Source organism: Thunnus maccoyii, chromosome 3 (genome assembly GCF_910596095.1).
Source record: "Thunnus maccoyii chromosome 3, fThuMac1.1, whole genome shotgun sequence".
In the NCBI taxonomy this organism is placed as follows: Eukaryota; Metazoa; Chordata; class Actinopteri; order Scombriformes; family Scombridae; genus Thunnus; species Thunnus maccoyii.
In genome coordinates, this window is record NC_056535.1 from 2,977,891 (window position 1) to 2,991,808 (window position 13,918).

The window sequence follows — 13,918 nt, forward strand, 5'->3', positions numbered from 1 at the left end:
TTTAAAACAAACAGCTGTATAAGTTATAGTTTAAAAGTGACAAAATGTGATTTTAGATTAGGGAAAATCTGATTTGAAGAATAAGTAGACAAGATAAAACAACTATTGCAGTGCCAACTAAAAGAGGTCAACTAAACAGGTTTAGTAGGTATCAAACCTTGAAGTTACAGTGAAACAGAAGTTGGAGTGTGTTAAGCCTCTGTGATGTCATGAACTTCCAAGGAAAGTAAATATGTGGGTGGTGTACAGTTACAAGAATAACAATCAAATCTTTCAGATTTTATTTCCTCCAACGGTGTTGTTCTGCTAGTTGCTACGACCCACAAACAGCCATCAAACATGAGCATGAAAAGTTCAAGGAAAGAAGGAAAAAAAAGGAGATATTGATTATAAAAAAAATAAATTGTAGGAGGTAATAAAAATGATTGTTTTGACATACTGTATATTTGGAATATAACAAGAACACAGGGACACAGGATTAGAATTTGGATTTTTTTTTAAAATTTTGCTGTGTTTTAAAGTTTGCCAATTTTATATCTATTTTATTTTTAGGTACTGTTTAGGCTGCTTGTGTTCAGGTATCATATTGTCACTAGTATTTCCGGAAACAGATCTGTGAACATTTCAAACACTAACCAGCCCTTAGTTTACACTCTTCAGTGTTCCAGGTACAATTTGATCAGTACTCAAAAAACATTTGGGTTCCATATATCAGCCATACACAGCTCGGGTTAGTAAGCCTGTCAACGTCACCAGCTGCTCTAGAAAGAGTGTGAAAGCCCCTTTCAAATGAAAGCCTTTCTGTTCCTGAAAGCTGTCATTTGATGAATACACAGGGAGCATGTCTTTTAGCAGCCATCACACAGCCCAAAATACTCCCTAAAATATGACTACATCTACCCAGCAACACTGCAAGAACCACCAAAATCCAAACAATATCACCATGCAACAAGCAGCAGCACACACACACACTGACGTTATTGTGCATATATTCAACCGCAGCTAAAACAGCCTCCTCCTCCTCCTCCTCCTCCTCTGTGTGCTGCCCAGAAGGGGGGAAAAGCCATGCTCTTTTCAAACATAGATAAATTTGCAAGACCTTTTTAAATTTTTTACATTCCCCATTGTCTCGTGTAACGGAAATAATTTAAAGCCCTGTTCCTTCTGGTTCACCTTTTAAAAGCATGCTGTGCTGTGCAGACTTTTACTGTATATTCCTAGCAGGAGGTGAGGATGGAGCTGAGAGGGAAACATTCCCTGTGTGAGCATTTAACTCAGAATGCCAAGAGCTGCTGCCGAGATGCTGCACTATTTATGGTGAAGGAGTGAAGAAAGAGCATGAGGGTCGGGATGGGTGAGGTATTTCTGCATCTTTACTGCCAGGTGTCCAGACTTGAATAAGGAGCAGAGTAAAAATGGGGCTTAGAGAGGTGAGTGAACATCCTGATTCCAGCCCCATTAGTCATTTGTTTTTTTTTCCTTGGTATTGGTAGATATTGTTAAGATGTACTCAGTGATTCATAAAATTGTGCAAGTTAGATTGTGTAATTATTTACAAGTAAATACAGTGGAAGCAGTGAATCAAGGTGTGGACATAGAACGAAAGTAAGGAGAGAGGTTAGTTACAGGAAAAAGTAAACCAGCGGTTCCCAAACATTTTTAGTCATGTCCTGCTCTGGAAGCTGTAAAAATGTCCGGAATTCATGTGAATTTAGTGTGTTATTATCAACCCCCACTAAAACTTGGGAAACTAATGACACTGGAGCAAAGTAGAATTTTATTATTACAACAACAACAATCTTTGTGAATGCAGACAGCAGCCGCAGAGAGCACATCAACCAGAGAACAACTAACTTTTCAATTTAGCTGTTATGAAATTAACGTTAATGAGCAACAGTTGATCTAATCTGCTACAGATGATGATGGTGATGTCTGTTATTGTAACCAGTGACAGTGCTGGTCTGTTTAAAAGTACGCCAGCTACCTATTTGTTTTCCATTCTGCTTTGCTAATGAAAGAGTGAGGAGAGATATACGGTTAGATAAGAGATTTGTTTGCATTGGAACTGAACAAATCCAGGTATTTTATCTGAACTCTTCCCTACTACTGAGTAGTAAATAGAGATTTGGGATCATCACTCACAGATGTGGTGTCGATCAGTGATAATTTCACATGTATAAAAGTGACGCATTGCATCGTGGGATTGTTAGCAGATAGAAATGAACATTATCATGGACACTGGTGTTACTGTTTGGGCATCTTTGAGGGCACTATGCAGAGCGTAAATGTATCACTTAGAATTCAGACATTGAAAAAGGGTGGAGGGTAATGATAGAGCACTGCACAGTAAATAGGGAGTGGTTTTGGATACAATCAGGTCCAAAAGGTTGATTGTCCTCCTGGTTATGTCGCACCCTCCCCTGCATTGGCTCTGCCCCACAGTTTGGGAACCATTGCTGTAAACTGATAGACAGACCAAGGTCTCTTTCACACCAGTATACATTGTTGCCTGACAGGTAACTCAAGTCATTCCTCATTATCAGGCTACATGGACCCATGTGGGGAATTTAATTCCACTGACTGACACCAGAAACATGATAGAAACGAAGCATCTTTTGCCATCATATTATGAGAGCAGGTAGTTACTGTGTGGTTGCTACGTTTCACTCACTTCTTAATGACTGATGACTAAAATACAAACTGTTTCTGATGTATCAGAGTAAATCCCAGCAAAGTGTTACCATGGTTACTAAATGATTGCGGATAAATGTAAACACCACTTATAGAAATCACTTTTAGGAGATTGCTTTCTTGACAATCAGCAGATGAATTTAATAGATGATAATATATACTAAAGTCACATATCCACTGTCATAAAGTCCTGTGGTTGGTTTACTTTACTTTCACACAAACTTAACTGCACCAGATTTCACTTTGAACCAGGACCTTTTTTCCCTGTCTGATTGTTTGTCTGCATCAGAGTTCAGTTGACTGTTTCACACCAGTCTAAACAAACTGAACCAAACCAGCTAAGAGGTGAAGTGTGAGGACACCAGGAGTAGAGTATAAATGATCACAAGTGTTCAGGTTGTGGAGAAAAACATGAGTTAAAAAAAATCAGTGACAAGAGCACAGGGAAGCCAGATATTATATCTGTCTGACAGTGTGAGGCAGGATGAGGGACATGTGTTTTGAAGGGTGAGTGATAAGAAGAGGAGGCGTAGCCCCTCCCTCCATCTCTCCACACCTCCACCCCTCTACCGCCTAATAACCAAACTGACGCTAGTGTCCCTCAACACCCTGTTGTAAACCCCTGGCTTGTAAAACATGCACAGGTGAGGCAGTCACAGTGATGATATCTCTCTCTGTCACTTACACACACACACACACACACACACACAAACACTGGACTGTCAGGGGGGAAGCAAACAACATCTATGTGATGTTGATTCAGACAGGAATGTGCAGAGTTCTTAACATTTTTTTCTTTTAAATGTGTATTTCCTTTCCATGATGTCCCTCTGTGTGTCAGTTCTGACGGACCAGCATGCTTTGCTGCAGCCAGAAGCAGCTTCATACGGGCATGCTCACCAAGGGTGGCCAAAACCACGATGGCAAATCCACCTTCAGGGTGGTCCACTGTGGCAGAGTAGATTTGTTGTAAGAGATTACTCATAGTTTCAGACAGTGTCATGCTTCTTAGGCTGTATTACACGGTGAGGTAACCCGCTGTAGTTGTCAGGGTGTTACATTAGATTATGTGACACATTATGGCCTAGACACACACACTCACGTGCACACACACACACATATCAGATCATGGTCACATTCGAGGACATTACATAGACTTACATTCATTTCCTGGAGACTTTTCCTAACCATCACCACTACTTGCCTAACCCCAACCTTAACCTAACCCTAACCTTAACCACTGAACCAAAAATCAGCTTTTTCCCAATTGGGGACATGGCTTTTGTCCAATTGGACAAGCTGTCCCTAATTAACTGCTCCTGAGTCTGAAATTTGTCTCCAAAATTAGCCTATGATAGACCACACACACCTCTACACAGCCAAACTAGGCCCCTTAGGCATTTTGTAACACTGTGAACTTGCACAGATACTTAGAAATGCATCCACTGAGACACACAAACAATCTTTCCCCTCCTCTCACACATACATACTCACTGTCTACCCTCCCCCATGACATACTCAGAAATATTGACTACATTTGCATTGTGAGCAGCTCATAAAATCCCCCTCCAGAGCTCCATAAGAGGCTGTTGGGCTGTGGTTTGTTCTTGCAGCCTGGAACACTAAAGCTGGGGTAAAGCAGCACCAGGTCCAGCACAGCGACGCTCACTTCCAAGAGGAATCCCTGGCATTTAACAGAGCCTGGTGAAGAGAGGTGGAAACAGCAATGTGATAGGACAAGCTTCATTCCCCAAGTGTTGTCTGTGAACGCTTGGTGGACTTGTACAGTGTAGTCCAGTCTGTGTGTAGGAATAAAAAGGAAACTTTTGAATGATTGTAATCAGTGTGTTGGTTATTTAGCAGGAAATGCAGAAGTATTACTCTGAGAACAAAGTCACATCAGTTCAGAAACAAGGAAGCACACAGATCTGATCATTACATGTGTAATCACTGCTAGATCTTACTGTCTGTTTCCGCTTTCTAGAAAACAGACTTGCAGTTGTTTTTAGCCATGCTAACAACATGTTCTCTAGGGGTGAGTTCACCACTTTTGTCCTGACTGAAATATCTCAATAACTTTTGGATGGGTTGCTATTAAATTTTGCACAGACATTCATGGTACCCAGAGGATGAATCCTAATGACTTTGATGATCTTCTGTCTTTTTATCTAGTGCCATCATTATCTAGTGTCAACATTTCAACTGTCCAGACACTTTGGTTTGTAACCAAATACCTGTAGAACTATTGACATTCCCATCAGCATCAGCTGTACTTTGTGTTTTGTGCTAATTAGCGAATGTTAGCATACTAACATGCTAAACTAAGATGGTGAACATGGTCCTCATTACCTGCTAACTATCAGCATTTTACTTGATAGGTTGCATAACTGTGTTGGCATTTCTGGTACAGCTTTAAACTGATAACTAATAGATATTTTAATGTTTGTATCAATAATCACGTGTCCTCCTCAGCTCCCCTGCTGTGTGGAGTCCCTCAGGGGTCGGTTCTTCGACCAGTCCTCTTCTCATTATACATGCTTCCTCTGGGTCATTTGTTCAGCTGCTTTCAAGACGTGTCATATCACTGCTATACCGATGATACACAGATCTATTTCTCTGCCAAACCCAATAGCCTGAATCAACTGTCCTCCCTCCATGATTAGCTAAGCTGCCACCAAAGATAGGATGTCTCTTAATTTCTTCCACCTAAACCCTGACAAAACAGAAGTTCTTTTAATTGGACTTGATAACTTTGCCACTGCAGTAGATCAGTTCATTGGTCCTTTTCATTCAAATATCAGTTTTACAGCTAAGAATCTTGGTATCATCTTTGACTGGTATATGACTTTTGATCATCATGTTACTAAGCTCGTCCAGTCCTGTTTTCTTCAGCTAAGAAATATCGCAAAAATCAGATGTATCTTGTCTTCTGTGGATCTCAAACTATTAATTCACCCTTCATTTACTCCCGTCTAGATTATTGTAATTCCCTCTACACGTGCCTCAGTCAAGCTGCCCCCATTCACATCTCTGATCTCCTCATTCCACTTCTTGACCAGTTCGTTCCTCAAATCTTGACCTTTTATCCACCCCCCCCCCTCCAACAGCAAGGCAAAAGGTGACCACGCCTTTGCAGTTTTACCCTGGAATCATCATGGGGAATCATCTTCCCCATTCTGTCAGATTTGTTGAATCTTTGGACTGTTTTAAGTGGCTTCTGAAAACCCATCTTTATAGACAAGCCTTTTTATAGATCTCCATCCATACCATATGTTTGAGCTTGTTTTAATTTGGTCTGTTTCTATTTGTGCTGTGTCGTATGTTTTTGTTCGTTCTATTTTGTTCTGTTTCTCATCATGCTGTGTTTTATATTGTAATACATATTGCTTTATTTATTTATTTGCTTATATTTTTCATTTTATATATATTTTTTTGTGTATGAAGCACTTTGTAACAGTGTGTTTTAGCTTCAATTACTTACTTACTGCCATGCCTGCAGCTTCACAGAGCTGCTAGCATGGCTGGAGACTCTAAAGGCACCGGTATGCTCTGTCCGAACTGCTTGTCAGTGATCAAATATCTTCAAAAATCCCCCTCCAAAGTCGTTATTAGGGGGCTGTGTCCAACTGAAACACCAACCCAACATTCACACTCACATCATGCTATGATTGGCCAGCTGTGTGGAGGTGAGAAAGGAGCCATGTTTTGAACTTGTTTCATTCTCAACACAACTATTTTCTTGTGAACAACTGAGTGCAACACTATGACTGCATTCCAGGAGAGACTATGTTATCCCCGCATTTAAACAATATCACATCTCCTTTGTCTCTATGACAACTGGCTTTTCACCCCTCCTTTGAGTGTGTTTCTTCAGACAGCTATAAACACTTTTGTCTTTCCGACATGGTCAGACAGCACGTTGTATGAACCAGTTCTTTTCTAGCCCTCAGTCTTGTTTGATTGTGTTGCTTGTAGTAGCAAGAGCCGGCGGTTATTTTTTGCTGAACAGATTTGTTGACAAATGATTAGTTATATTTGGTCGAGCCCTCCGGCGACTCCAACTGTGTGAGAGCTTGATTCCATGTTTGTCCTGGATATAACCTGTGTATCATCCCATTATCTGACTCACAGCCATGGGAATGCCCAAGGCTCTTTATGGTTTTATGGCTTGTCAAAACTGCGGAGTGGCTGGCAGCACTGCTTCCCGACTTCAATAGGATAATGATTTTTTTATACCGATGCTGTGTGTGTGAAGCTCATTTACTTTTTTACTGCACTCAAGACTCTCTTGCAGCCTGGCAAAAAGAGCTCCAGCAGTGGTCGTCATACTGTTTTACTGCTCATTCTCACCTCTGTATGTTACGCAACAAGCTTGCTACCCTGGCTCCATAAGCAACACACACCCTAATGTTTTATGAAGGCAACACTATGGAAAAACAGCATTAGCCGCATGGGACCACAAAGAGGCTCTTTGTGTAGCGGTGTGTTTTACACACACACACACACACACACACACAGCATTCAGAGAGGAGCAGACAACACAGCAGTCACACTAACATTTACCCTTCACTCTCTTTGCACTGCCCTTGTTATTGCCCAGACAGGCACAGAAAGGAGTCTTTATATATGTGTGTGTGTGTGTGTGTGTGTGTGTGTTTTTGTGCAGGTTTGGCCGACCCCTTCATGAGCACATGCTATCCATGGTTTGCAGAATCACCTCTACCGCCCTTCCTTCAAGAGCACTGCCCTCAATATTGTCCTCAGGTTGCAACAGCTCCATCTTTAACCGCTTCTCCGAAAAAGAGTAGTGTTCTGAGAAAAAGAGGATTATGGTACTGGTTTGTAGAGAGAGAGAGAGAGAGAGAGAGAGAGAGAGAGAGAGAGGGTGTATTGTGTGTGAGTGCTTGGAGGGGAGTACCATGTCAGTCGGAAATGAATTTTCAGAACAGTTGTTCAATGTTTCAGAAGGCTGTTGGGGGGCTAAGCCTTCACCAAGCTGTGCTTCATAGCAGCGCTGCTCATCTCGTTTCCATGTCCATATCACTTTTTTCTTCATCGTGTAGAGCAAAAGAATCACGTCTGTGCACAAATTGATTTTTTCCCGATTTCAAATGTACACTTACAGTCTAATTTATTGGTGCCTGATGTGGAGAAAGAAGTGATAACCTAGAAGTCTCATGTTATTTCACTACAATGATGCTCATGTTTTGAGTGTAAGCACGAAGGCATTAGAAAAAACAAGACCCCCTCTTCTCTCTAAATGAAGAATGTTTGTGCCTTATTGCTTTCTGTCTTCAGGTGTAATTAGTTCCCCAACTTGTGCGTGCACATGCACGAGATGAGTTCAGTATTAGGTGTTTCATGTTTTATTTCTTTCTCTTTTAACCCTTTTGATGAAATGCTTCCTCAGTGTCTTGGAGGTCCATAGTTTCTACACCTGAGCGGTAATGATGTCTGGAAATGTCTGTTAAACTTTAAGCTTTTCACTAAACACTGTTAAAGTTTGTCAAGCACGGAGAAAAAGGGTTCCTAGTCCCAATGAAATCTTGAAAGAATTGTGTGTTTTCAGTGGTGATTGGTTTGCTGGTTTTACTCACTGAACGGCAAGAACAAACACTAAAATCATTCAACTGTCTCTCATATCCTGGCTCCAGTGCTTCATGATCAGAGCATACTCACTGTGTTGAGTGATTGTTTCTTATGTTTTTGGAGCGTAAGTACAGTGATTGGTTGTTGACCAGGTGATCTATGCACAATAATACTGTGCAGGTAGGCAAGTGTAAGTGGTAAGTGTTGTTGATATTTGATTATTTTCATCATCAATTAATCTGCCAATTATTTTCTCCATTAATCAATTAATAATTTTGTCTACAAAATGTCTGTGCAAATAGTGCAAATGCTTGTTATGATTTCCAAGGTTATGTCTTTAAATGTCTTGTTTTGTCCAAGCAACAGTCCAAAACCCAGAGATACTCAGTTCACTAACATCCATGACCAATGAAGAGAATACAATCATCACATCTGAGAGGTTAAAAGCATACATGCTTAAAAAATGACTAAAATGATTATTTGATTATCTAAATAGTCGCCAATGAACTTTCTACTGATCAACTAATTGATTAATTGATACAGTTATGTAAACATGAGATACAGGATCAGATTTTGTCGAGCGCTGTCTTACTTCTCTTTGGTTGTCCTGCAAATACAGATGTTAGTAGTAAAATGGTGAATACTTGTTGTTGTTTTTTGTTCTTCTCATGCTGACGTGATGACACATTTACTTGACCAATCACAATCAACAGCACTGCCAGCAAGCCCTCAAAGGACCTGAAGCTTCCAATTAGTATCACCCCCAGAGCAGAAATGTGGTTCCAGGAACTCATCCCCAAAGCGGGCAGAGAGCAGTGGAAACAAAAGCAGAGCCTGTGAAACTAGCCACGTGCTACATTACATTTCAGTGAGTTCCTGCAGTGGAAACGGGCTGTTTGACACTATTTATATTATTTGCATGTGGAGGAGAATCGGAGCTCATGATCTACCAGCGACAAATAAATGGTTTTCGTATCAGCTGATCATCAGTGCAGCCTCCTCCAAGCTCCTCGAACCACACGCTTGCAGCGTTGAGTGAAAAGTTAAAGGAAATCAATAACAGATAAAAAGGTTCTCATGTTAATGTGTTTATGTTTTCTGGTCCATTGTGGGAAGTTCTTCCATATTGTCTTTGTTCAGCTTGCCCAAAATTTCCACATCTCCCTTGGGAGAGCCAGACCCCTCTTCCTCCCTCCATCTCTCATCCATCTGTCGGTCCGAGGCTGCCTGGCTGCTGTCCCTCTACTAATTCTAATAATAGCTTGTTTTTGTGCTCTGATGCTGCCAGTAATGATGTTTCTGCTCCAGGAGAGTCAAAATATTTGTATGCCCCCCCCCCCCCCCTTCTCCACCCCCCGACCCCACTTAGTTGACTTCAGTTTGAAGCTTAAACAGCTGGCTCGCTGCTTTCTCTATCTCTGCCATCAGTCTGTTCTCTCTGCCTCTCCCTTCAGTTACTTCTATTTTTTGTTTGTTTTAGCTCCTTTCTTCTCTCACTAATAGGCTTCATCCTCTGCACGTGTCAGGTTAACAGTCTTGATGTGTGTGTGAAGGTCCTGTTCTCTGTTAGAGATCTGGACCAATATGTTTGAGAATAAAGCCGTTACATCAGTGCAGTGCTCACACACTGAAACAAGTTAGTGTGATCATTTATCACAAGTCATATTAAAAGCTGGAGGTCACCAAACTATTCCACATTTGAGTGGACTTTGGTTCTGAATGGTTTGAAAGCTTTCCTGATTAAACTTCTTTTTTAAAGGAAAGATTTGCAGTGTTCCCAGTGTAGCCAGATTTTGCTGGATCCGGGTGTTTGATTAAATGATTAATTTTATTCTAAGGCTATGGCATAAAAAATGATGATTTACTCATAATTTAGTCTAGAGGATGTTAGAAATGAGGACTTCCTATCACATATTACCAGAGCCGAAAAGGATGTCCTCAGATTGAATTTCTTTTTAGTAAAATCAGAAAAAAAACCCCCAAAACCAAGCAGTGTTTCCTCTAGGATTTTTTTCAGCAGCGGTGCTGTAGTTTACAAGAATTTGTCAAATTTTAAGATACTAAACAGTTAGGCTACATACAGACAGCTTTTGTTTTAGCTTGTTCATAACACTTCACTATTAGCCTAACTAGCAAACTGTGGTTGTGTAAAACATGCCAGCGGTGGATGGAGACTGTGGGCAAAGCAGGTGGAAATATCACTTTTCTACATATTTATGGTTGTTGAACAGGTGGTTTGATAAAGTACTTATTGGCGTTTCACTCGCAAGGGTTTTACTGCACTCACTGGAAGTAGAACCTGCTTCACTGTGTCCACTGCGGCCTCTCTGCTGCTGTCTGCTGTGTGTGTGTGTGTGTGTGTGTGTGTGTGTGTGTGTGTGTGTGGAGGAGCTGAGCCCCGCCCTCGATCAAACACCGACACAGGGAGCAGAGGAGAGGCTGCAGCAATGACACCAATTCCCATTCTCTCCACAGTAGCTCCAGTCAGCTGCGTAAAGTGAAGAAAGTGCTTGTGGTTTGTATTTGTTTTAATTATTATGCACAGTGTGAAGTTTCAGCAGTGGCGTTCATCATTTAGCAGCACTGCTGTTGAATGCAAATAGGGGAAACACTGCCCCAGAGCTAGCTGGCCAGTTTCTAATGACATGAAACAGTTTGAGATGCTAAAATCAGTAAATGTTTGTCATTCAAGACTGGATTGATCATCAAAATGATCTGCAATTACTATCCTGTTGATTGAAGAATTGATTAGTAATCATTTTAACACTACACCCTTGAACTGATGAGATGGTGAAGAGTCTCCATGCATCTTTCTGCTGACAGCATATTGTGTCTTGCACCTTAAATATTAATGCCACAGTGTATGCCGAATGATAAAAGGAGATTCTGAGGTGTCTGGAGATCAATGTCAGTGTTTCTGCCTGAAACAGACTTAAAAAAAGAGGAACTGTTTTTTTTTATATATTTATGCTTTTTCAAGCAAATGAAAGACATGCCCAAATATGTAGTCATGACAATTAAGCCAACCTCTAGTAGCAGACAGTGGACAATCCCAGATAATTGACAGACTGAAATCTTCTTACTGTGGTGCAGCATTAAAATAACCATGATAATTAAACCACAGAATAAGTTAGTTTCAATGGGCCAGACCCCAATAATGCAGCCAGAAAAGATAATCCCAGACACACAGCCTTTTCTCTCTTTGACCTCACTCTCTCACATTCATCCATTTCCCTGCATTTGGACATATCTGTGATGTTAAGCTTTTCTTGTTACTGTAGAGAACAGAGTGATGTCTTGTTGGAAAATCCTAGAATTGTCATTTGGGAAGAAGACTAGACTGTGCATGTAAAGTTGTTATCCTAGAAAACAAAGAGGAAATGCAGTGATGATTCATTATGAAGCCCACTTTGCTTCACTTCCACATTATTCCTTAAGCTTCAGTGACATGTAAAACAATATAACTGGAAGCAGTACTTGGCAGAGTCTGAGCAAGCAGCATGGGAACTGGGATCAACTGTAGTGCCACATAATGGCCAAGTCTCAACATGTTTGGCAGTGATTAGTAGCAAACAAATGGATAAAAACCTCTATCATGGTTGTTTTTTGAAATCTACAAATGAAGGTTTTGCAGTGTATTTTTACATAGACTGCAATCTAAAGTCCTTTTCACACATGCACTGCAACCTGTAGCGGAGCGAGTGGGTGGGCAGAGGGGGCGGCTGCCCCGGGCCAACGGTTCTCTCCAGTTACGAAGGGGCCCACCTTGAGCCCAATCTGCCTGACCTAACAGGCATTTTTCTTGTTTAGTTGAATATTTTTTATAAAGTTTGTTTGTGTGTCTTGATTGCGTCAAGAAATAAAAAGTCAAAAATCATACTCAGACCACTTCTGTGCGTATGCAACTTTTTGCAGAGCAGAGACAAACCCCCACCACTGCCAAGGGGGTTGTCGTCTTATCGCCAGCGGAGGCACTGTGTCCTGTTTGTATTGCTGTTGATTCGTCCCTCTTAGTACCCCTTTAATCGGGCCCCTGTCACTCTGAGTTGATTTGGCTGCTGGGACCGGGGACCGGGAGTTTTAAAAGCTAATAAAAAAGAAAAAAGCTCATGTCTGCTGTATTTCTGTCTCCCTCGCTGTTTTTCGTAACAATAAGTGTAAAAAAAAAAAAAAAAAAAAAAAGTCCAGATCAGAGAAATCAGTTTAAAATGTTGATGTGACTTCATCATTACTGATGTCAAGCTCTCTCTCTCTCTGTGCATGTGTGTGTATGTGCATCATCTGACTTTGAAGTGCTGAGGAAGTGTGTAAGCTAGCTAACAGTATTCTGTCTGTGTTGACTAAAATGGGGGAAAAATACAAGTCCGGCGCACTAAAGTGTAAGGAACAAGAGCAGAGGAAGAATCTTGTGGCCTCATGTGTTCCACTCACAAACTTCTTCTCACTCTCAACAACTCAACCCTCCATGTCTGGCAAGTGTCCTGCTACTAGCTTCACTACTAGCCAAGCAAGTGAAAATGTTAGTGGAGCTAGCTCCATGCAGGTAGCTGTGGTCAATATGCAGGAAAGCAACCATGATAATGATGATGATGGTGGTGAGGACCAGATAAATGAAGACACAGCTGTAGTTAGTGATGGAAGTGGAAATGATGATTTTGTTGATGATGATCATGATAATTATGGTAGGCCTATGGAAACTACTGCTGCTGAGCTGACGGCACAAGCACGCCCCCTCTCCTCCAATTACTCCCCTGAATCTGATCAATGTGCCTCAGTCTCAAGTAGTGCTACAGATGTGCACCCAACCTCTGTTTTTTTTCTAACTTAATACTGAAGAACAGTACGGATCCCTTCTTTTTCCAAAAGAAACCTCTCACACCCGAACAGATCAGAGCACTGATAGAGCATGGCCCATGCCAGCCAGGGCTGAAAGACAGATATGAAGCATTTCCATATGATGAAGATAAAAGATACTTCAGTCCTGTGTGGTATAAGCGCACTATAGGTCAGTCATGCACAGTGGACAGACAATGGTTGGTGTATTCTCCAAAATGCAAGCCCCTCTATTGCTTTTGTTGCTGGATGTTTGGTACAGAACAGAATGAAAGGGAGGGCAGCAGTGGGTGGACCCTACACTCGGCGTCTCAAAATTTAAAAAGGGGATAGAAAAAATCAAGCAGCATGAGAAGTCTGCTGCGCAAAGAGAGGCAGAGAAAATGTTTTTGATGACCAAGTTTTGCATCTGCCAGGACAGCTCAGTGGTTGCAGAGCTAATCAGAGTCGAGACGGAGCAGATTGAGAGAAACAGGAAGATTTTACCCAGGCTGATTGACAGCACCCTGTTTTTAGTATGACAGGGCTTGGCATTTTGGGGACACAGAGAATTTGCTGGGTTGGATGCCCCATCCTCAAACAAGGGAAACTTCTTGGAGCCATAGAAGCTGTTGGCCCAGTACGATGCTCTCCTAGAAGAACACATGAGAAACCCAGCGGATGTGTGACCTAACTGAGCCATCAGTCTCAAAATGAGTTATTTTCAGCCCTTGCCAGCGAGACACTGAGTAACATCATAACAGAAGTTAAAGCAGCAAAGTTTTATTCTGTCATTGTCGACTCCACCATGGACATTACCAGGATA

At 41.4% G+C, this 13,918-nt stretch overlaps 1 protein-coding gene across 3 annotated transcripts in view; it reads left to right on the top strand.

The window, feature by feature from the left end:
- Positions 1-13,918, top strand: part of plxnb1b (plexin b1b) — a 116,922-nt gene that overhangs the window by 46,502 nt on the left and 56,502 nt on the right. The gene's annotated exons all lie outside the window — the stretch shown is intronic.